Consider the following 21350-nt stretch of genomic DNA (forward strand, 5'->3'; position numbering starts at 1 on the left):
TCAGAGATGGGGTTATTGGTGAATGGATGCTTGTGCTTTTACTCATTCTTCTGAATTTTTAAATGCTTTAGAGCAGTGATTCTCAAATTTTAGCCGGAATCAGAATCACTTGGAGGTCTTACTAAAACTCTGCTGGGCCCCAACCAATGATTTATTTGCATTTCTAACAAATTCCAATGATGATGCCAATACTGCGGGTCTGGGAACCACACTTTGAAAACCATTACTTTAGAGCAAACTTAAAGTACTTTTGGTAGCTATAAATTACATACAAATTAAAAAATTAAAGCCCGTGATTCTTTAAGAGTTCTCGGTGAGACTACCCTGAAGAATGCCCCACTCCCTGATGCAGTACAGTAGTCTCCCCCTTATCTGCGGTTCTCTTCTTGCTGTTGTAGGTGCCCGGGGTCAAGCATGGTCCTGAAGCAAGTGATCCTCCTTCTGATGAGTTGTGCGAAGGTCAGTAGTAGCCTAATGTCACAATGCCTGTGTCATTCGGCTCACTTCATCTCACCACATAGGTGTTGTATCATCTCACATCGGGACAATAAGAAAGGTGAGTATAGTACGCTTAATTACATTCAGATATTTTATTACATTATGCTATAATTGTTCTATTATCAGTTGCTAATCTCCTATGCCTAATTTATAAATTAAACTGTATCCTAGGTATATATGGGAAGGAAAAAAACAAAGTATATACAGGGCTTGGTACTATCCATGGTTTCAGGCACCCCCTGACAGTCCCCCCATGGATGACGGTGGACTACTGTAATTGTTCCCATGCTGCAGAGGGAACGGTCATGTGTGGTCTCTCTGTCCTCCACAGCAGCTCATGTATATGCTTGAACAAGCCTCCCCCATCTGGGAGGAGCCTTCTCACTGCTGCACAACTTCGTTGTGCTTAAATTATTTCTTTTCTGTATATATTTTTAAAATTTCCTCCCATGTCTTTGCAAAAGAGAAACAGAAATGTGATGAGGCAGTGAGGAGACATTAAAACTTAAAAAAGAAAATACCTGAATAGATAGATTCCTTGCATTCCCTGGTCAATTTCATCAGTATGATCCATTTGTTCTAGATATTTCATGAACTCTTACCAGTTTTCTCTCCTTTTTTTGGAGGGGGGAAGGAGATGTGAGTCTCCTCATAGCTGGTATAACTATAGAATGTCTTTGTAGAACTTTTCAGTGTATTTTGCAAGTGGCATTACTTTTGTCCTCAAATGTTAGTATCTTGCATTTTTCCTATAATGTGTGTAGTTCATGTTTTTTTTTTTTTTTTTTTTTGAAAAGTTACCTTAGAGACCTGGCCTGGTTTCTATCCCTTATGACTTTCTCGTTTGCCTTTTGTGTCTCTGTACAGTGCTGGATTTGGCTACAATTCTTAAACTTCCTGTTGTTGTTATTTTTTAATATTCTGGCAGATAGAATCTTGTGTTGGGGGGGAATTGCTTCAGTGGATTAATGCCTCCACCTGCTATTTTCCTTTGGCTCGGTGAACCTAACCAGTAAATTCACTCTTTTCACACAATTTTATTTGCTTACATAGCCAATTGAGTATTCCAAGTATATGGAATATATTCATACCAATTTCTTCTTAGGCTTCTCTTCTAGCATGACTGGGACTTTCTGTCACAGGTATTTTCGTTCCATATTAGCTTTCATTTCTGTTTTGTCTGTTCTACTTTTGGGTATATTCGCTCCAGACGCCTCAAGCCTATCTCTGCCTCCTTGCTTGTTTTGCAGCAAAAGTGAATAGCAGCCCTAAAGTGCTGGAGTCTTAATGTGAATGTATTTTAATTAAGACTTTGTATGTAGGCTGATGAGAATGTCTCATTTAGACTGGCTTCTACAAACTCTTTTATTTTAATCATGGTCATGGAGTGGCATGTTGTTTCACGCTGATGCAGATGCACTCTTTGGAGGCAAATAATAACCAAGAGGACTTATTATTTTAATGCAGGACCTTGCATTAGCGTATTTTGACCCTTTCAAACCTGCTTTTCAGGCCCAGAATTGTCCTTAGAGGTTTATACCCAGCAGAAGTGCAAATGTGTCTTCACCAAAAGACATGTACTAGAATGTTCGGAATAGCAATATTTGTTACAATCCAAAGCCAGGGCCTGTCCAAGTGCTCATCCGCAGGAGAATGTGTAAGTGTAGTGCCGTCATATAATGGAACATCACATAGCAATTCCAGTAAACCAAGGCAATAGTGTGGATAAATCTTACCGCTGAAGTAGTGTGTAGAAGAAACAAGTCAGGAAGAAAACCAGTCACAAAAGACTGTATGTTTTTTGATGCCCTTTAAATTAAGTTGAAAAACAGGCCAAACTCATCGGTGGTTAGTGGTTACCCTTGGGAAGTGGTTTAGTGACTAGAAGAGAGCACAAGGGAGTCTTCCGGGAGCCAGAAATTAGCCTTTTGTCAGTCTGGGTGCTGTTGACGTGGTTGTGCTGTTTTGAAAGTTGAGTGAATTGTCTAATTATGATTCATGCATTTTCCTGTGCACATACAATATGTATCAGTAAAAAGTGAAGAAGGATCTAAAAGAAAAACACTTCATCCTACACTATTTATTCATGGTCTGTCCTGTTTTTAAAAACCTTTTTCTTCCCCAAACCCACTCTGTTTTTCTCTTTTTAGGGGACAATTCTTCATGTTTCTGTCACGTTTCTGTACATCTTGTGAATAGACACTAGGTGCATTGGTGCATTTTGTTCTGGGCTCTCTTTTCAAGGTAGTTTGTGTAGCCAACGGTCTTAGACAATAGAGATGGTATCTCCCTCTAGGGAAGAGGGAAGAAGATTCCTTTGCCTTTAAGAATAGTAAAGATGCCATCTTTCTCAGGGCAAAGTTTGGGCAGGCTTGCTATCAACCTTCTGTAAAAGGTTGGAAGTTCCTAAGCCTGGGGTTCCTCCTCTGGGGTTGCCCTCTCCAAACACAGAATCCACCTGCAGTGCTCCACATTGCCCTCAGGAGACCTGGGAGGGAGCAGAGGGACCTCACATGCATATGACGCCCGTGACGCCTGCTGTGCTGTAACAAAGTCCTTTGTTTCTGGTTCAGGAGTCTCCTGTCTTTTGCCAACATCCATGACACTGCATCAGGCTGCCCTGTTAGTTCACAAGGGTCCTTGACCCCCTTCTCACCCAGCAACTGATGTTGGGTTACGTGGCTGTTATTTCATAGCCCTTACTATGTTATATGGACCCGATCATTACAATAAATCAGTTACTTGTAATAAAGCCATAGTAGTCAAAATAACACGAGTTAATACTTATTGAGTACGTACTGTGTGTGAGACACCATGGTAAAAGATGTACATACATGCATTGTTACTGTACTGTCAGTGATCCGTAAAATAGGTTTGTTTTCTTTTGGTTTTTGGATGAGGAACCTGAGGTTCACAGATAAAGTAACTCATCATACATCAAGCAACTCGTTAATGACTGACCTGAGATTTAAGCCCAGTTACTCTGATGCCAGAGCCCATACTCTTAATTCTGTGGTCTAATATATAGGACAAGTTGAGGTCACTGTAGAGAGGAGTATCACATCTTAATTACCTGGTTTGGTGGAACTGGTTAAAATCACTACAGACAAGCAAGTTGAAAAGAAACTGTTTGTTAAAACCATTTTTGGAAGTGCCACAGCTTCACTGTTAAGGAAGCCTGCACTCCTACCAGCGCGTAGGTGTTCTCCCACAAAACACTGGTTCTGAAAAATATTCTCTTGTAGAAATAGTCATCTCTAATAGCTTCTTCTTCTTATGCGCTAGAGTGTTTTAATCGAAGGGGTGGTATGGACCACCAGTCCAGCATATACATGGAAGGTTCTTGTTGTTTTAGGGTCCACCTAGAACCAGAATAGACTAAATAGGCAATAATGTGCACCCAGAAAATCTCCAAGCAGAGCAAGATCTTAATCTTCACTCCTTTTTAGCACCTGGTGTTTTTCTATCACCAGGATCTAAAGAATGTGTTTTTCTTTGTAAAGAAAGAAAAAATCAAATCTAAATGTAATTCTTCTATGTCTCCATTGAGCTTTTCGACAAGAAACCTGCAAGTCAATACAAAGCAAGGGAAAATAGGATATTTGGTTGGCTGTTTTATGCTCACAATTAGTTGATGTCAGATAAATTGTGTTCTTAGACGAAAATTTATCAAAGCAAGGTAACAACTGTCTCTGTGACAGAATTAACCACATAAAAACTGAAAATACATTCTCAGTGGCCGGGGAAGGACTCTTGGTGAGGATTTCACATGCCTCAGCTGGGAACAACCAAGACAAAATCTACCACTGGGTCTTTCTTGTGTATAAGATAGATGTTCTGATAGGAGTGTAGCTGCATATACTGCAGTTCTCAGGAATCACAGACAAGAAGTACACTTACCGAGGGCAAGAAACATGCTGACAGGCAAAAGCTACTTTTTCAGAAAAGGTAGAACGCACAGTAAGGGAGGTTCAGGTGGTGGCAGGATTCTCTCCCACGCCCCTCCCCGGGCCCTGCTGCTTGCCAGATTCATTTAGTTCAGAGAAACCAGGCAGTTGAGGCTACGGGGAGAATCGTGGAAGCGAGACCTATTTTCAGGATGCAACCTGGCTTTATGGCAGCTGATGAGAATGACGGCACGGTGAAAACAGCTGTACGTGAATGCTGTCCCTTCCCTCCTCGCCCGCAAGGACCCTTGCAATTAGCTGGCCAGAAGAACCATACACATAAGACAATGAAAATAAAAAAGGAAATGGCACAGCATCGAGACAAAAACAACATGAGAAAAACAAAAACAATTTTTTAAATTCTATTTTTGATATTTTTAGTTACAGACTATAGCATACTCACCAAAAAGTGCACAAAACAAGGACACGCTGCTCAATGATTGATCCCAAAACAAACGTCCACGTGACCACCTCCTTAGTCCAAGAAGTGGAACATGGCTGCAAATGAGGACACCCTCATTTTCTCTCGCTGTCACTGTCTTTCTTTCTCTCCAAGATAACTATTAACCTGCCCTGTATGGCAATTCCTTCCTTGTATTTCATCATAGTTTTTCAATCTGTTAATGAATTCTTAAACACTGTAGCATAGTTGGAAGGTTTTCTTAGGTGTTATTTAAGTGGAATTCTATGGCATTTATTGTTTCATGCTCAGCGTTATGTCTGTGAGAGTCATCCACGTTGGCATGTGTAGTTGCGGTTTTTTATTTTCAAGGAGTTAAACTGCTGGGTCACAGGGAACGTGCATCCTCATCTTTAGTATATGATGCTGGGCCGTTTTCTCTGCCCGGTGGAAAACTGGTCAGTTTATCCACGGCAGGATTTGAGAATTCCAGCTTCTGCGCATCCTCACCTTCTCTTGGTGTTACCATTCTTTTTCATTTTTGCCATTCTGCTGGGTGACTAATGACAACATATCGTGTTTCCATTGCATTCCGCTGATGATTCATGAGTCTTAATTTCTTTGATATTTTCATTGGCTATTATGTAATCCTGGTTTGTGAAGTACCCATTCACTTACCTCACTCATGTTTCTATTGGGTTGTCTCTCTTTTTCTTAATGATCTCTAGTGGCTTTTAAAATACTGTATATTCAAGATAAGAGCCTTTGTCAGTTATACGTACTGGAAATACCTTCTGCCACGACTTTGCTTGCCTTTCTACTCTCTTAACGCTCTGGGGGAACCTAGCCGCCATCCGACTACCCCAAGACTTTTGTGTTGCGAAGGAGTCCAAACAACCACATGCAAAAGGCTACGTGGACAGGTGTTTGATGAGCCTCAGCGTTCCAGCCATCCCGGTGCAGACAGCAGACATGCGAATGAAGAAGCCATCTTAGATATTCCAGCTCCAGCAGGTGTGACGTGGAACAGAACAAGGGAACACGGCCAGCAGCCACAACAGAGACCTCAGACACAGGGCCGTTGCTGGCCTCTCTAGCCATTCAAACCACCCAGCGAAGCTCCCAGTCGCTGTGGAATGAAAACTACTTGTCCCTGCCCAAATTCGTGACCCATGAGATCTCAAGCATAGTAAGTGTTGTCTGATGCCACTAAGTTTGGAGGGGGGTGTTAGGGAGTGACAGATAATTGGACCAGAAGGTTCCATGGGGGCTGAAATGGAGCGAGGCCCTCAAAGATTGGAATAAAAGTGCAGGAATAGAAGGGTTCTCAGGAAAACACAGGAGCCAAGTTGGCGAATGAAGAATAAACCTCGAGTCTTTTGGTGTTAGTGACGTGACCCTGCCAACAGGGTGGAAGGATTATTTTAGTATAAATGTGGCAAGGCCTTCTTCACCCTTTCCTGGTTAGAGAAAACAAAGAGAAACGAAAATGAAGATGTGGTAGTTGTCTCTCATGGTGGGAAAAATATTATAGGACTTACGGATGTTTCACTGTGAAGAATCTAAAGTCACCACTCCTGGGAGGGATCCAAAGCCCTGACTGGGGCCATCTTTAGAACGAAAAAGGAGAGACAGGAGACGGTATGATCTCCTAGATGTTTATCCTGGATATACCTAGATATACCTGGTATATAGTATACGAGTGACTCCCTGGGAAAAGACTCTGCTTTGTTTTTATTCCTCTCGTCATAGATTCGCAACTAGTGTATATCCATTAGCAGCAAGTTAATAGTGAGACTACTCTCTGGAAATGAATTTTACCTAGAAGCTCTCCCAAGATTTACCAAGTTGCTTCACGGAGATGCATTAACTTAGCTAGTGAGAAGGATCAAGTTACGAAAGACCTTGAAATCATGGAATGGGTGTCGAGATGTAATTTTGGAAGGAAATGAGAACTTCTAGTTTGTCGAAGGGGTTGTAAGTATATGCTCTAAACATAATTCCCATTTACCTTTGGTGAGGGAAGGAAGGATTTCTCCAGATGGGTTTCTGGAGTGTGGAACTGGGTAAAAAATCTCACTGGTGAAGTTGGCAGCAGAGCATGGCCAAGAACAGCATGAAGAGACAATGACGATGGGACAAAGTTGCTGTTTCACCGTGTCCCATCCTTTTCATTTCTCAACCTTGAAAATTGCCTCTGAAGCCGTAAGTGGAATGAGATGGTGATTTGAAGGAGAGTGTATGATAACTGCATGCTCCAACTGTGAAAAATAGCACAAAAAAATTGTGGAGCCCAAACCAGACGGTGCATATTGACTTTTGTTGTCAGCATCGTGTATGATAGCTTATCTCATAATGCTGGCATTTTGAACTCCAGTAAATAAAAACTTTCAAAACCAAGAAGACTGTATTTTTATTCTTAGTGATACATAACTTCAGGTATCTTTAGAGGAAAGGAGAACATACTGGAGTTCAATAATAAAATGTTTATTATAGCACCGAATGTGAAAATGCCTCAGCAATAGTTTTAAAAAATGCATGACGAGAATGCATGGCCCTTCAGTGCACTGATAATAAATAAGTAAATTAAGCCCAGAGGCAGAAAAGCCCAACTGGATTCTGTAGTCAAGATATGACCAAAAATAATGATTCATAGAATGGAAAGTTAGACTCTAGGTCATATATATATTTCTTCCTCTGAAATCTTTAGTCCTTCTTCTTGATCAAATTAATACCTTGATATGCATGTAGAAAAAACATTTTTTTTATTTCTTTGCTAATTCTTTATTGTGACAAATAGTACATTTCATGTATAAATGGTGGATTCTGAGCTGTCATTCTAACTAATTTTTAGCATCGGGAAATCTGGAGTTTCTGAAACTTGTTTGCTTTTTTTCTCTTAATGTGAAAATTTCATCTCTGAAAGTGCACAGTATTTCTGATGTCGACACTGATACGGTATAATGTATTGAAAGTGTTTTGAAAGCCATAATTTATGACATTAAAATAGTAGTGCTAATGTCATTGATGTCGATGATGATAAAAGCTTTATCGGGTACACTTAGACTTGCCTATTAAAAGCCACATATCCCTAGATGTTAAATAGAAAGAAAAACTGTCATTTTTTCTATTGCAAAAGGAAAACAAAGACTTTCCCTGGCCGTGGTCTTTTAACATAGGCTGTTTTCTTTATAATAGTATGTCAGTCCATATTTATTGAGATCTGCCGCATGTAGCATTCATATCTTGCTGTTGGGAAGAATTCAAAGAACTCGTAGTGAAGTCTTTGCACAGGAAGAATTTATCTTCTAATGGGAAAAAGAACAGTTTCATGTACCTAACATGTATGTGAAAGTGTGTGTGTGTATTAAATTATGTACATACCTCATCGTACGTTTCTCACCCACACATCCACTTTCTCAGTGATTTATTTAGTAAGGGACTGGCAAAGTATGGCCCAAGGACCAATCCAGCCAACAGCCTGTTTTTGTATGGTTCTTGAGCTAAGAAGGTGTTTTTGGTTTGTTTGTTGTTTTGTTTTGTTTTGTTTTGTTTTACATTTTTAAAGGATTGTTTTAAAAAAAGAAACAGAATATGCAGTATATATAGTACATGTCCCACAAAGCCCACAAAGATATTTACTCTCTGTCCCTTTACAGGAAAATATTTGTTGGCCTTTGATATAGAGTAATCTATGAAACTATGAAGTTTTGCTAAATCAGGGAGACCAGAATTCTCTGGCATTAGTGTGAGAGTGCATACAGAATGATCTTTACCCACACTGGACAAAACTTGAATAAAGATACCTCCTGTTTGTACTCCGGTGGCCTTCAAAGTCCTTCCTGTATGAGAAGCAAAACCATGTCCTGAAGTCATATTTATTACTACAGCAAGCCTTATGTGTTGATTCCCCTGCAGGTGTGTAAATCTCCTGTCATCTCTGTGGTATAGACTATTCAAGTCAATAAGTAACTTCAGGTCTCCACTCTTTCTGTCGCTGAGCTTCTTTTCAGTGTTTGCATTCTCTTTATAAAATGTGCCCGTAAGGACCTTGGGTGCTCACTTGGCAACAGTTTAACCTTCTGTACTCGATTCCATGGCTAATTGTGACATTTCTGCTGATTGAAGTTGCCATTGGATGTGACAGAAAAGACCTATATTTTCCCAACATTTCTTTGGTTTTTGTACTAGAAATCTGCCTTTTGATTCAGAACTGCAGCTGGAATTTGCAGTGTGTGACTCAGCCGTTTGGTTTATGTTCTTGTCAGTGCCTTTGTGGGAACGTGTCATTTCATTTCTGCTTCAAAAGCATTCTTTATGGGAGTTTCTACTGGCATTAAAAAAAATTCCTTGCATCTCACTAGCACCCCAATCCTCCAGCAGCTTTCAGCCCAGTGATGTAATATTAACTTGTTCTCTGGTTTAGCATTTGGAGAGAGAGGGAGGGAGGGAGAGAATATGTCTGTGTGTTCATACATTTTCTTTTTCTTTTTTTTTAAATTTTTAATGTTTATTTTTTAGAGAGAGAGAGAGAGAGAGCGAGCGAGCAAGCACTAGTGGGGGAGGGGCAGAGATAGAGGGACGCACAGAATCCAAAGCAGGTTCCAGGCTCTGAGCTGTCCGCACAGAGCCCAATGCGGGGCTTGAACCCATGAACCGTGACATCATGACCTGAGGCAAAGTCAGATGCTTAACCAACTAAGCCACCCAGGCGCCCCTCATGCATTTTCTTCATGAGTCTTTCTAGTCACTGTGCACAATCTTAAGGGATGCCACTGTTACCTAGTGGAATGGCTATCTGGGAAGTCCCTTCTTGGGTGTGGCCCATGCATGACCTTTGGTGCAGTGATTGGAATGTATGTCTTTGATTTTTATTCAACTCTAGTGGACCAAGTAGTCAAATGTATGAATAAATTACATGTTATACATATCTATAAATTCTCTCTGCCTTGCTTTCCTCATATATTAAATGGGGACAGTAATAGAACCTAGCTCATGGGTGTGTTGGGAGAATCAAATGAGATAATTCATCAGTTGCCTAGCTCAGTGCTTGGCACAAAGTAAGCACTTGATAAATGTTCATACCATTATTGTCACCATTATTATGTCTTTACTCTGACACAACATTCCCTTGAGGATTTGTTTATTCATCCCACAGATACTTGGTGACTACCATTTTGCCAGGCACTATCTTGAACGCTGGATTATCAAACATACTCTTTGAACCTTACTGAAAATTGAACAGGTTTGCATTGAACACACATGTGATCAGGTGTCTGATAGATGCCTGAGTCAGTGGTATGGAGGACATGCCAGGTCACTGAGCTGATTTAAGTCTAAGTGATTGTTCTTATCTCCGAGAGCAAACCCATGGACTGGCTGTAACTGCTTTCATTGACCTATTAGTAATCTCTCCGCAGGCAGACTCCTTATTCCATTGTGTTATCAGTGAACCACATGTGTTCTTCGGACTTTCTATATGTGCCACTCTGTGACCACAGAATCCCCACACCAGCTTGCCACAGATACGGGGATAAGCATTCCAGAAATGTGAAGCGAGGTCACTTCACAGTTGCTGACACCAGAGATGGCCTTTAGGAGTCCCTCGGGCAGCGGCTGTAGATTTCCCTTGACATATACCCCTTTCAGGAATAGAACTGTACGTGTTGGTGGTTTCAGCAGAATCCTTTGATAAATTCTATGGCTTCTACTAGTGATGTAGTCCTATGAGTGTCTCAGATTCTCCAACAAGACGTAACTCAGGCAGACGGAGGCACTTGCAGAGATACCTGACATCTTCCCATAGATGTGGTGGCCTCCTTAGGAGAACCTTCATAAAAACTTTTTTATGACTTCCATCATAGCTGTAATAGCTGATTTAAATTCCTTGTCTGCTGGAGTTGCTGGCAGCCATGTTCCTGCCACATAGAGAAACCGGAAAACGTAGAGCCAGCCCACAGATACCCAGACGCCTCCCCACGTCCTGGAATCAGGAACAGGAGACAAACAGAAAGGACTCTTGGGAGGAGTGAATCCCTGCTTCTCTCTCGAGGTTCCAAGGGGTGCCAGGACCCCTACAGTTCTCCCATTCTGTGCACCCCCCACACTGTTTGTACCTCAATCCTTACTTTGACTTAAGCTGCTTCCAGTTGTGTATCTGTGACTTAAAACCTAAAGACTTCTGTCTAAAACCCTCTCCATTATCTCTGTCTCCGTTTTTAAAAATTCCCACGACTGAATTCTTTATTTTCTGGAATAGGTTACAAACCCTAAAATTACAGTTCCCTTTTTGAATAAAAAATAAATAAATAAGAAAAGGTGAAAAAAATGCCACTTCGTCAGGCGTTTGCTCACCTCCTCCCCCTGGTCAGAAGCCTGCATTCTCCACATGCACGGGGGGACATGAGGCCCAAACCTTGGCACCCTCTAAGACCCCAGATGGGATTTGGCTGACAAATGTTTTGTTTCCTCGTGATCAAAGTATTGAGGGGTGAGTCACTCATGGTAATTCTCAGTGTTGGACAAGGAGGCTCTGAGTCTAAGTCTGCCAGAGAGATACTCAGAGAAGGAGGTGTAGTTTAAAGAAATATAGGTGACAAATTTAGCTGGAAGAAGGGCCGTCTCCTTTTTTTAGAAGATGACCACGCTCCTGAAGATGACTCAGTGGATTGGAGATTGTCCTAGGGCAACCTTGGGAAGCACGTGCTGCAGATAGCAGGGCCATGTGAGGGAAAGAGCCTGGATTACTGAGTCAGCATGAGAGGAGAGTCATTCCTTTCCAGGACACTTGGACTGAACAGGGACACACTGGCTCCACAGAAAATCCTTGAAATTTTAAGGTATTGCCAGTTCCAAATGACATCTTCTGAATTCTTACAATTGAAAACCAGGTCTCTTAGTTCCTACTGTTGGTGAGTTACTATTTTCTCCCATTACTCTGCCTTCCCTGCACTCACCAGAGACAAATGAGGGATGGAATCTTCAGGGAGGGAGATGATCCCTGTGACCTTGGTAAGCAGAGTCAGGCTTCCACGTTGCAGAAAGAGACTTCACATCAACAGAATGAGCCTCACCCTGTCATGTGGGCACACTAATACTCTACTGCAGTAGGCTTCACCGTTAGGCCCTGCCATACTCTTGAGCAAAGGCATATTAGTATGGGACTGATCTGATCTGCGTTTGTTGTAAGGCCAGGTGGAGCCTGTTTTCTGGCCAGAGTTCATTGGCTGAACTCCTTTGACTTTAATCAGCCCTTTCCACATCTCCAAATGCTATTTATGTAGTGAACCGAGAAAAATTAGACTGTATGAGTACCATTTCACAGAATGTAGCCGGTCTCCCCTTCCTCCTGGCCCCACCGATATTCTGTCTTCTTTGCCAGGCACTTATTTGGCTTAGAAGCAGAACGTTCGACAAGATTCTGTGTGGTCAGATGTGGCGTACAGGATACTGGCAATCTGAAGCAGAGCTGCAGTGCCCTTTGGAGCCATGGTGGCCTGCTGGTTTCCATGAAAATGTCTTTCTAGCTGATCCTGGAGCAACTGTATGGTATTTTGATGGTGTCTCCCAAATATTTGAGTCATACTCCATTGTATCTTTATGTTTTCCTGGGAGATTCTTGTATATGCTGCCATAATGTTTTTATGATAAAGAGAAGATATATTTTAAGGAAGAGAGAGGAGCCAACCAAGAGATTTTCTGCCAAGGTTGAAGAATGTCATGAATTCACTTTAACGATTAAACTGTTTACACAGACCTATGAAGCCTACAGGTCACCTGCAGAGGAAGCTAGTCCTCTGAAGTTACAAGCTGTATTTGGTAGCATTTCAGAAAAAATAGAAACAGGCTCACCTCTTCACTTGGGGACTTTTGCGCACACGCCTGTGCACATACATACACACACACACACACACACACACACACACACACGTAAGCTCCCTATACTTTGATATAGGGGGATGATAGCTTGTTTTCAAGTTTAGACACAGTTGCTCAAAGAATCATCATAATCCCTCCAATTCCAAGTTGCCAAAACCAGAAAACATCTTAAGAGCAATCAGAAGAATGTAAACCGTGTTCAGAGTGAAATACTGTATGGTTAAAACTTACTTGTCTTTAGGAAAACCTAAAATTGATTTCCCAAGAAGCTGCATAATGGACTGAAAGAAACTGGGAAATGAGACACCCACACAAATTCTTGAAAACTCAGAATTTAAATTACTGAATCAGATTTTAAATAGGAGAGCCAATTAAAATCCCTGATAAGTATAGTATCTGGTCTTGTGGTCAGTCTGTATCGACTGCCTTTTCTCTCCAGTATGGGTCATATTTTTCGGTTTCTTCATGTCTCGTACCCTGGGCATTATGAATACTAGGATGTACAGACTCTGGATTCTGTTATGTTCCCTCAAAGACTGTTGATTTTTAACTTTGGTAGGCAGTTAACTTGTCTGGATTAGAACTCCAAACTCTGCCCTGTTGTGAGAAGCAATTGAAAATTCTTATTTTCATTTTCAGGGAATCAAAGGAAGTCATGAAACTATAAAATTCTTTTGTAGAATGTCATTGTCAATTAAGGGTAATACATTACATAGAGTCAGAACTACTGATGTTTGCAGATTCACTTTTGGAGGCAAATGGTACCAACTGAAAATTCAAAGTCACTTTACTTTTTCTACTCCATTAAAATGGTGAAGATACATTTTTCTTGGCAAACAAGTTAAAAATGTGAAATTATGTATACAAGTGCATTAAAAGCAGTGAAGAAAGGGGCAACTTTTTCTCAGTATAACATTTTAAAACTGCATTTTAGATATAGAATGATTAGTTACTAATAAAAGGCTAGACTACTTGAATGATTTCTATACCTGTGATAATTAACATCTTTCTCACTATGAAAAGTTGATTCCCTATAACCCATAAATAAATATATCCTCCAAAAATAGAATAATTTTAACAGATGTATGTCTGGCTGGAAAAATCTGAAGGCAGAAATAAGAACAAAAATAAGCTTTAAAAAAAAAGCCTCACATTTTTGTATTGGTTTAAGATTTACAAAAATGTTTCAAATACGTTATTTCTGGTGGTTTTTCATGATTATCCTATGCAATAACAGCAGCAGATATATTCTTCCAGGTAAAAATCTGAACCGTAGGAAAGTTAAGTAATTTGCTTAAGCTCTAAATGCACATGGAGCGATAGGATTGAAACTCAATTCATGACCAAATTTTCAGTGCTCTTCTAATAAAAAACTTAACCCATTGCTTTATCTTTTTAAGGTTTTAAACTGAAGTATGGTTGGCATATTAGTTTCAAGTAAATAACCTACCAATTCAGCAATTACATGTTACAAAATGCTCAACCGTAAGTGTAGTTACCATCTGTCACCATATAAAGTCATTACAATATTATATTGACTATATGCCCTATGCTGTACCTTTCACCCCCATGACTTACTCATTTTATAAATGGAAATTTGTACCTCTTCATCCCCTTCCTATTTTTCCTAAAACATCCCCCTGTTTTCTGGCCACTGTTAGTTTTGTTCCCTATACTTTAGAGTCTGTTTCTTTTTGTGTTTGTCTTTTAGATTCCACATATAAGTGAAATCATGTGATAGCTGTGTTTCTTTGTCTGACTTAATTCCCCTAGCATAATACACTCTAGGTCCATCTATGTTGTCACAAATGACAAGATTTCATTCTTCTTCATGGCTGAGTAATATTCCATTATGTATATATACAATGAATATGCATCTTTATCCAGTCATCTATCAGTAGACGGTTAGGTTAGATTTTTGTTCCCCCCCCACACCAGGACAAATACCCAGAAGTGGAATTACCAGATCCTGTTGTACTCCTATTTTTAGTTTTCGACAGTGCACGAGGCTTGCCTTCTCTCTGCAACCCCGCCAACACTTGTTTTTCTTACTTTTTGACACTAGCCGTTCTCACTGGTCTGGGGTGGTATCTCATTGTGGTTTTGATTTGCATTTTCCTGATAATTCGTGATTTATCACGTAGGATACAGTATTGCATCTAAGGTGAGATTCATTACCCTTCCTTGTTAAATGACCCCCCAAAGATGCTTTAAATTTGGTCATTAACATCACTTTAGCAGGGTTGAGATTAAGACCTTTTGTATATCCCCACATTTACATCACAGCTTCTTTAATGTGGTGGTTTTAGGAGAGTAGAATTAAAGCAGGCCCATTTCTAAGGGAAATAAGCATCTTTTTAAAAAGTTTTTTTTTTTTTAATTTATCCTTGAGAGAGAGAAAGCGAGAGAGTGAGAGAGTAGGGGAGTGGCAGAGAGAGAGAGAATCCCAAGCAGGCTCTGCAGGGTCAGTGCCAACTGTGATGTGGGGGCTCGAACTCATGGAATCGTGAGATCATAACCTAAGCCAAAATCAAGAATGGGATGCTTAGTCTGAGCCACCCAGATGCCCTAAGAAGCATCTTTTTTTTTTTTTTTTACAATTACTTCATTGTTTTTTATTTATCCTATTTTTAAAATTCCAGTGTAATTAGCCTACAATAGTTTTAGGTGTAGAATATAGTGGTACAACAATTCCATACGTTACTCAGTGCTCATTGCAGTAAGTGTACTCTTGATCCCTTCGCCTATTACATCCAACCCCCACTTCTCTGGCAACCACCAGTTCTCTGTATTTAAGAGTCTGTTTTTTGTTTCTCTTTTTTCTTTGTTTTGTTTCTTAAATTTCACATATGAATGAAATCCTATGGCATTTGTCTTTCTCAGAATTATTTCACTTAGCATTAAATCCCCCTAGATACATCCATGTTGTTGTAAATGGCAACATTCCATTCTCTTTTTTGGATGTGTAATATTTCATCATACACACACACACACACACACACACACACACATACCTGTGTGTGTGTATATATATGTGAATCTCACATCTGTATACCACATCTTTATTGACCTATGGATGGACACTTGGGTTGCTTCCATATCTTGGCTGTTGTAAATAATGCTGCAGTAAACATGGGGGTGCATATATCTCTTTGAATTATTGTTTCTGTTTTCTTTGGGTAAATACCCAGTAGTGGAATTACTGGATCCTGTGGTAATTCTATTTTTTATTTTTTTTGTAGAAACTCCATACTGTTTTCCACAGTGGCTGCACCAGTTTGCATTCCCATCCCCAATGCATGAGGGTTCCTTTTTTCTCTATATCCTTGCCAACACTTATTTCTTGTGTTTTTGATTTTAGCCATTCTGACAGATGTGAGGTGATATGTCATTGTGGTTTTGATTTGCATTTCCCTGATGATGAGTGATGTTGAACATCTTTTCATGTGTCTCTTGGCCACCTGTATGTCCTTTAGAGAAACAGTCTGTTCGTGTCTTCTGCCCATTTTTAATCAGATTATGTGTTTTTTGGTATTGACTTGTATAAGTTCTTTATATATTTTGGATTTCAACCTATTACTAGATATATCATTTATAAATATCTCCTCCCCTTCAATAGTTTGCCTTTTCATTTGTTCATGGTTTCCTTTGCTCTGCAAAACCAGAGAAGCTGCATCTCAAAGACCAAATCACAGTTTTGGTTACTCAAATAGATGAGGCACAGCACACTGTGAGATATTGAAAAATATCAAAGAATGCCGTGGAAAGTTTTGTGCCTTCAAGGAGATAATGATCTATTTAAGGAATCAAGATTTTCACCACAATTAGCAAGCAATGCAGAACTGCCGTAAATTATGTGGTACAGAATTCAAGCACTATAGGAAATAAGAGCAAGGAAAATTATTGCAGTCTAGGGAAATCGAGGAAGGAAAGGTTTTACAGGGCACTAGTTCCTGCCTATGATCTCCTTCCAGCTTTAAGTTGGACGTATGTCAGACTACTCGAAATGGTTGCTCTTATATCCGTCCCCAAATACGCTTTTCTTGTTGACGTCCTTTTGATTAATGACTCAGTCTCATTGGAGTCTCTTTGGCTCCCTGTTTCACAACACTGTATTCTTAGTACAGTGAGTTTATATTATCCTTTTTGTTAAGTATACATACGCATAATTTCCATTTTCTTTTTCTGTTTGCTTAGGGTAGGAACACAATTTGTTTTTCCTATCATGTCTTCCATTGTGTTAGTATATGGTCCTCCACAAATTATCCACTGAGCTCAAGTTGTTGATTGATGGAACAAAATGTCTGGGCCATGGCATGTTTGTATCTCCTCAAGTACCTGGCATACAGTAGGTACGCCATAAGTATTTTAATGAGAATCCAGCTCTTCAGTGCACTCATTGCCCACTTTTCATTGCTCTATTGTCAGTTTAATCAGTCAGCCAGTAAAGAGCTTTACATGTGCAAGTAATGAGGAAACAATTTAGTTGCTGTAGGTAGATGTGACTTGAAGTGGATTGTGGTAATTGGAATATATTACCTGAAAAATATACGTATATGTATGTAAACATATTGCCATTGACACAGAGTGTGAAGTCTGTTACAAGAGCTGTATCTTTGAATAGCAGTTCCTCATTTTTAGTGTAAATAACATTATATAAAGTATTTGTCCTAAAAAGTAAACACTACCCACCCATTTTTCTGTGTCTCTTTTATTGATTAATTGTCATATTGATTCATTGCTTGCTACCTTTAAAATAGAAGGCAAAAACCAGACTAGGCTTTAGAAAATGCCATGTAGGGAACATTCTACTCCAACCAGCAAATGCTTAATGCCCATTACATTTCTTCTTTCGTTAGAAAGTGGATTTCTTTTGTTAGATTTATACTGAAATCTTGTCTCTACATCGTGGCATATTCTTACAATGGAAAACTAGATAGCATTGAGAGCAAACTGTTGAAAGCCATTCTCAATAACACGGATGAATCTTGCAGGCATGGTGTCGAGTAAAGAAGAAAAACGGAAGAGTCTCTGTTCTGTGATTCTATTGTAAAATACTAAAACTGGCAGAACTAATGTACACCGTTAGAAGTAAGGGTATTGGTTACCATGCAGGGGAGGGCTTTGTGATGGAAAGGAAGGAGGGTGGCCTCTGAAGTGCTGGACACATCCTTTCTCTTGATCTGCGGCTACTTTCACACTTGTGTTCACTTTGTGAAAAATCATAGATATGTGTAATTAAAACCTATTTGTGCGCCTTTATTTTTATTTTCCTAAAACAGTTAACATTAGGACTGAGTCACATGTCATTTATGAAAGCGCTCAGTGGACACTGCATTCAATCAAGTATCAGTAAACATTCTCTCCTAATACGTTTAATACTTGCACCCCCAAGTATCTTGCAGATAAGGGCTTTGCATACTCTCTGTCATACCCATTTTAATACATGATACATTGAGGCAGTGCCCTAAGATCTCTCAGGACATGTCTGCTCGCTCGCTCTTCTCCTACCCTGCAGGTATTGACAAACAACAAATAGTAGCCGGATAGAACTTCTTTCTCAGGTTGCTGTCCATGAGTTGGTCCTTGCTGAAAATGCATGCACACGTATCAACTGTGTAATAGTACCCATCATGCACTACTGATGGGTGACCAGTAGCAGGATGGAGCTCATAATAAAAAACAAACTACGATCAGAGCAAAAAGCCCTTCTGTTTTTTCAACTGCCAGGAAAAGCATTGCTTAAAATTGGGATTTGGCAGGCCCTCTCAAAGAAAATAATATGAAATGATTTCCTGCATCATCAATTTACTGATCAGGGCCCAGTGGCTATAAACATTGTGCTGAGGAGTTTTTTTCTGCCTCTTGAACTAAACAGTGTTGAGAACTGATATAATCCCTAGATTCTCTGAATTTGCATTTCCTGCCAATTGTCTTAAACTAAAGACTGGATAATTTTTAAAGAACAGAATCAAACGTGACTACTTTTATTTGCCAGGTTTTTGTCTAATTGTGGTCAGTCTTTTCCTCTGGTTTGCTCACTAATGGTAGCCAATGTCTTTCTTACGTTAGTATGTATTATTTATTGCCCGACCTCCTTACCACATTGAAGTTAAAGGATGGTCATTGAAGGATTGGGTTTTCAGTGAAAGCATTATACACGGGGACTAAGCATCCCTAGTAATTATTATCATGCATATGCATTGCATGCTTGGGCCTCCATGTCTTCCTAAAAGAATTCCTGTGGCAAAGCATTTTATGGTGCCTGGAATTGCTTTGCATTTACTTTTTTATCAATACAAATAACTATATTAAGGTTTGAAGATCAATGTTGAACCTACTTTCTGAAATCGTAAATAATCAGCTTTTCCCTAGTGAAAGCAAAAACAGAAAACCTTAGAGGCCTATTGTAATTGATTTTTCTTAGAGCTGCAAAAATGTTTGTGAAACAGCAAGAGAAACAAAAGAAACAAAATCTAAAGCAATCAGGTATGACATTTCAGAAGATGGACTTGTTTATCTGGAGATGAAACCCCAATCACAGAATCCTTCTTAACTAACTTTATGATAGCACTTCCTCAAAATCAATGATACAGCCCCTCCACGTTCATGAAATGAAAGACAGTCCTGCTGTGTTAAACACTGATGTGAGGAAGAAATGCTTATTTTGATGAAATAAATGGAAGTCTAACATATTGGTACTGGTTTCCGTGATCCTCATATCCTAGTCTTGCTAACCTGCACTTGGATGCTGTACCCATCATTCATGATGGGTTTTATTAAGTAAACAATATTAGCAGCCAGAAAGGCACCTAACAGCAAGCATGTGTTATTTCTAAAAACTAATATTTTTAAGATGAGTGATGGTATGGTTGGCCTACTTATTCAAGGTTGTTCTAATGAATACTGGGCAGATTCGTTTTCTTAAAAGTGGAGGTGTTAATAGATAACATAACTGAAGTCACGGAGTTTCAAGAAGTTTTAGACCTTAGAAATAATTATTCTTCCAAAAAGAGTACAAAGGGTCAACAGATGTGTGAACGAATGTTCAACGTCACTAATCATAAGGGGATGTGCAAATAAGATTGCATTGAGATATCATCTCATACCCGTTAGGATGGGTGTTATTAAGAAAAACAAGAGATAAGCGTTGACCAAGATACGGAGAAATTGGAATCTGTGTACGCTACTGATGGGAATGTAAAATGGTGTAGCCGCTGTAGAAAACGAGGTTTTTCAAAAAATTTAAAAAAGACTAGTGTATGATCCAGCGATCCCATTTCTATGTATATTTCCAAAGGAGTTGAAATTGGTATCTCAGACATGCGCTCTCATGTTCATTGCAGCATTATTCGTGATAGTCCCGACATCAAAACAATCTAAATATGTATCAGTGGCTGAATGGATAAAGAGAAAGTACACACATAATGTGACACTGTATTTTAATTTTACCAGAATTTAAAAATTCTAGTTAGTTAACATACAGTGTAGCATTGATAAAAATAAAGCAAATTTGAGGTACACAATTGAATATTATTCAGCCTTTAAGAAGAAGGAAATACTGCCATTTGCAGCAACGTGGACGAATGTGGCAGACACTATACTAAGTCACTCTGACACAAATACTGCATGATCTCAATTATATGTGGAAGCTAAAGTAGTCAAATTTACAAAAGCAGAGAATAGACTGGTGGTTTCTAGTGGCCTGGAGGGAGGGGAAATGGGGTGATGTTGGTCAGAGGGTATAAACTTCCAGACTTTTTCTGTGACTATAAATCACAGAAAGCATGCCTATGAAGCTAGTATAAAATGAATTTAATTCTGCAGAAAGAACTTAATTATCACTGTTTAGGTAATTCATCCATCCGTCCGTCCATCTTTGTATCCTTCGTTTATTCATTTAACACTTCATTCATTCACCAAATATTTAATGAGATTCTCCCATATGTCAAGCACTGTGCATATAAGTAGCTTTTAAGAAGTTGTGTTTGGGGGAAGAAAACTGTGATGACAGTTGAGAAACCCTAAATATTTGAAAGCTGTAAGAAAACGAAGAGCTTGGAACTTTTTATCAAGCTAAGTGTCTTCAACTACCTTCCAGATGCTTTGCCGAGTAGGTGCATTAGAGATTGCTTGCATCTCATTTTGGAGCCGTTACCAATGGTGTTAGTAGTTTCATTTAGGAAGATGGCAGTGGGGTTTTTCAGTTTCCGTTTCTGTTTAAACACGTAAACGATGTACTTACAGAAGACAGTGTATAACTTGCCACGATGTTTTGCGCAATATCCTTCATTGTTGACCACGTGATTAAGAGAAATGGAAAGTATGATAGCACACCTGGAATGAGAGCATACACGTTCTCTGTGAAGTGCTGAAAATGATAGAAACAACAGAAGAAATTTCTTGACAAATACCCATCAGGGGATGACCACTTAGGAGTCCGTGGCAGCAGCATGAGGGGGCTGTGATAAGCTCACGCAGTATCATGTATTACCAAAGTCCTTCCTGCACCCGAAAGAATAATAGGCAGGCAAGCTCGCTGCAGGTAACCCCTGTGTGGATGCTGCTTAAGTGTCTCACTTGCAAAGCACGGTATTTTATGCAGAGCCTCATTTATTCTATAGGGG

The 21350-nt window shown here is 39.6% G+C and overlaps 2 protein-coding genes across 3 annotated transcripts in view; both read left to right on the top strand.

Annotated features, from left to right (window-relative positions):
• Nucleotides 1-503: 503 nt before the first annotated feature.
• LOC101083402 (melanoma-associated antigen B3) overlaps nt 504-21350 on the top strand; it is a 135858-nt gene continuing 115011 nt past the window's right edge. Inside the window, exon 1 of one of the 2 annotated variants that reach the window (XM_023249163.2) lies at nt 504-556. The gene's annotated coding sequence lies outside the window, so the exon portion shown is untranslated. The remainder of the gene's footprint in view (nt 557-21350) is intronic. The other variant, XM_023249164.2, reaches the window with a different exon arrangement.
• The window catches only part of LOC109496467 (melanoma-associated antigen B2-like), a 120855-nt gene continuing 100008 nt past the window's right edge, over nt 504-21350 (top strand). The window contains exon 1 of the mRNA XM_023249165.2: nt 504-556. The gene's annotated coding sequence lies outside the window, so the exon portion shown is untranslated. The remainder of the gene's footprint in view (nt 557-21350) is intronic.

This window comes from Felis catus, chromosome X (genome assembly GCF_018350175.1).
Source record: "Felis catus isolate Fca126 chromosome X, F.catus_Fca126_mat1.0, whole genome shotgun sequence".
In the NCBI taxonomy this organism is placed as follows: Eukaryota; Metazoa; Chordata; class Mammalia; order Carnivora; family Felidae; genus Felis; species Felis catus.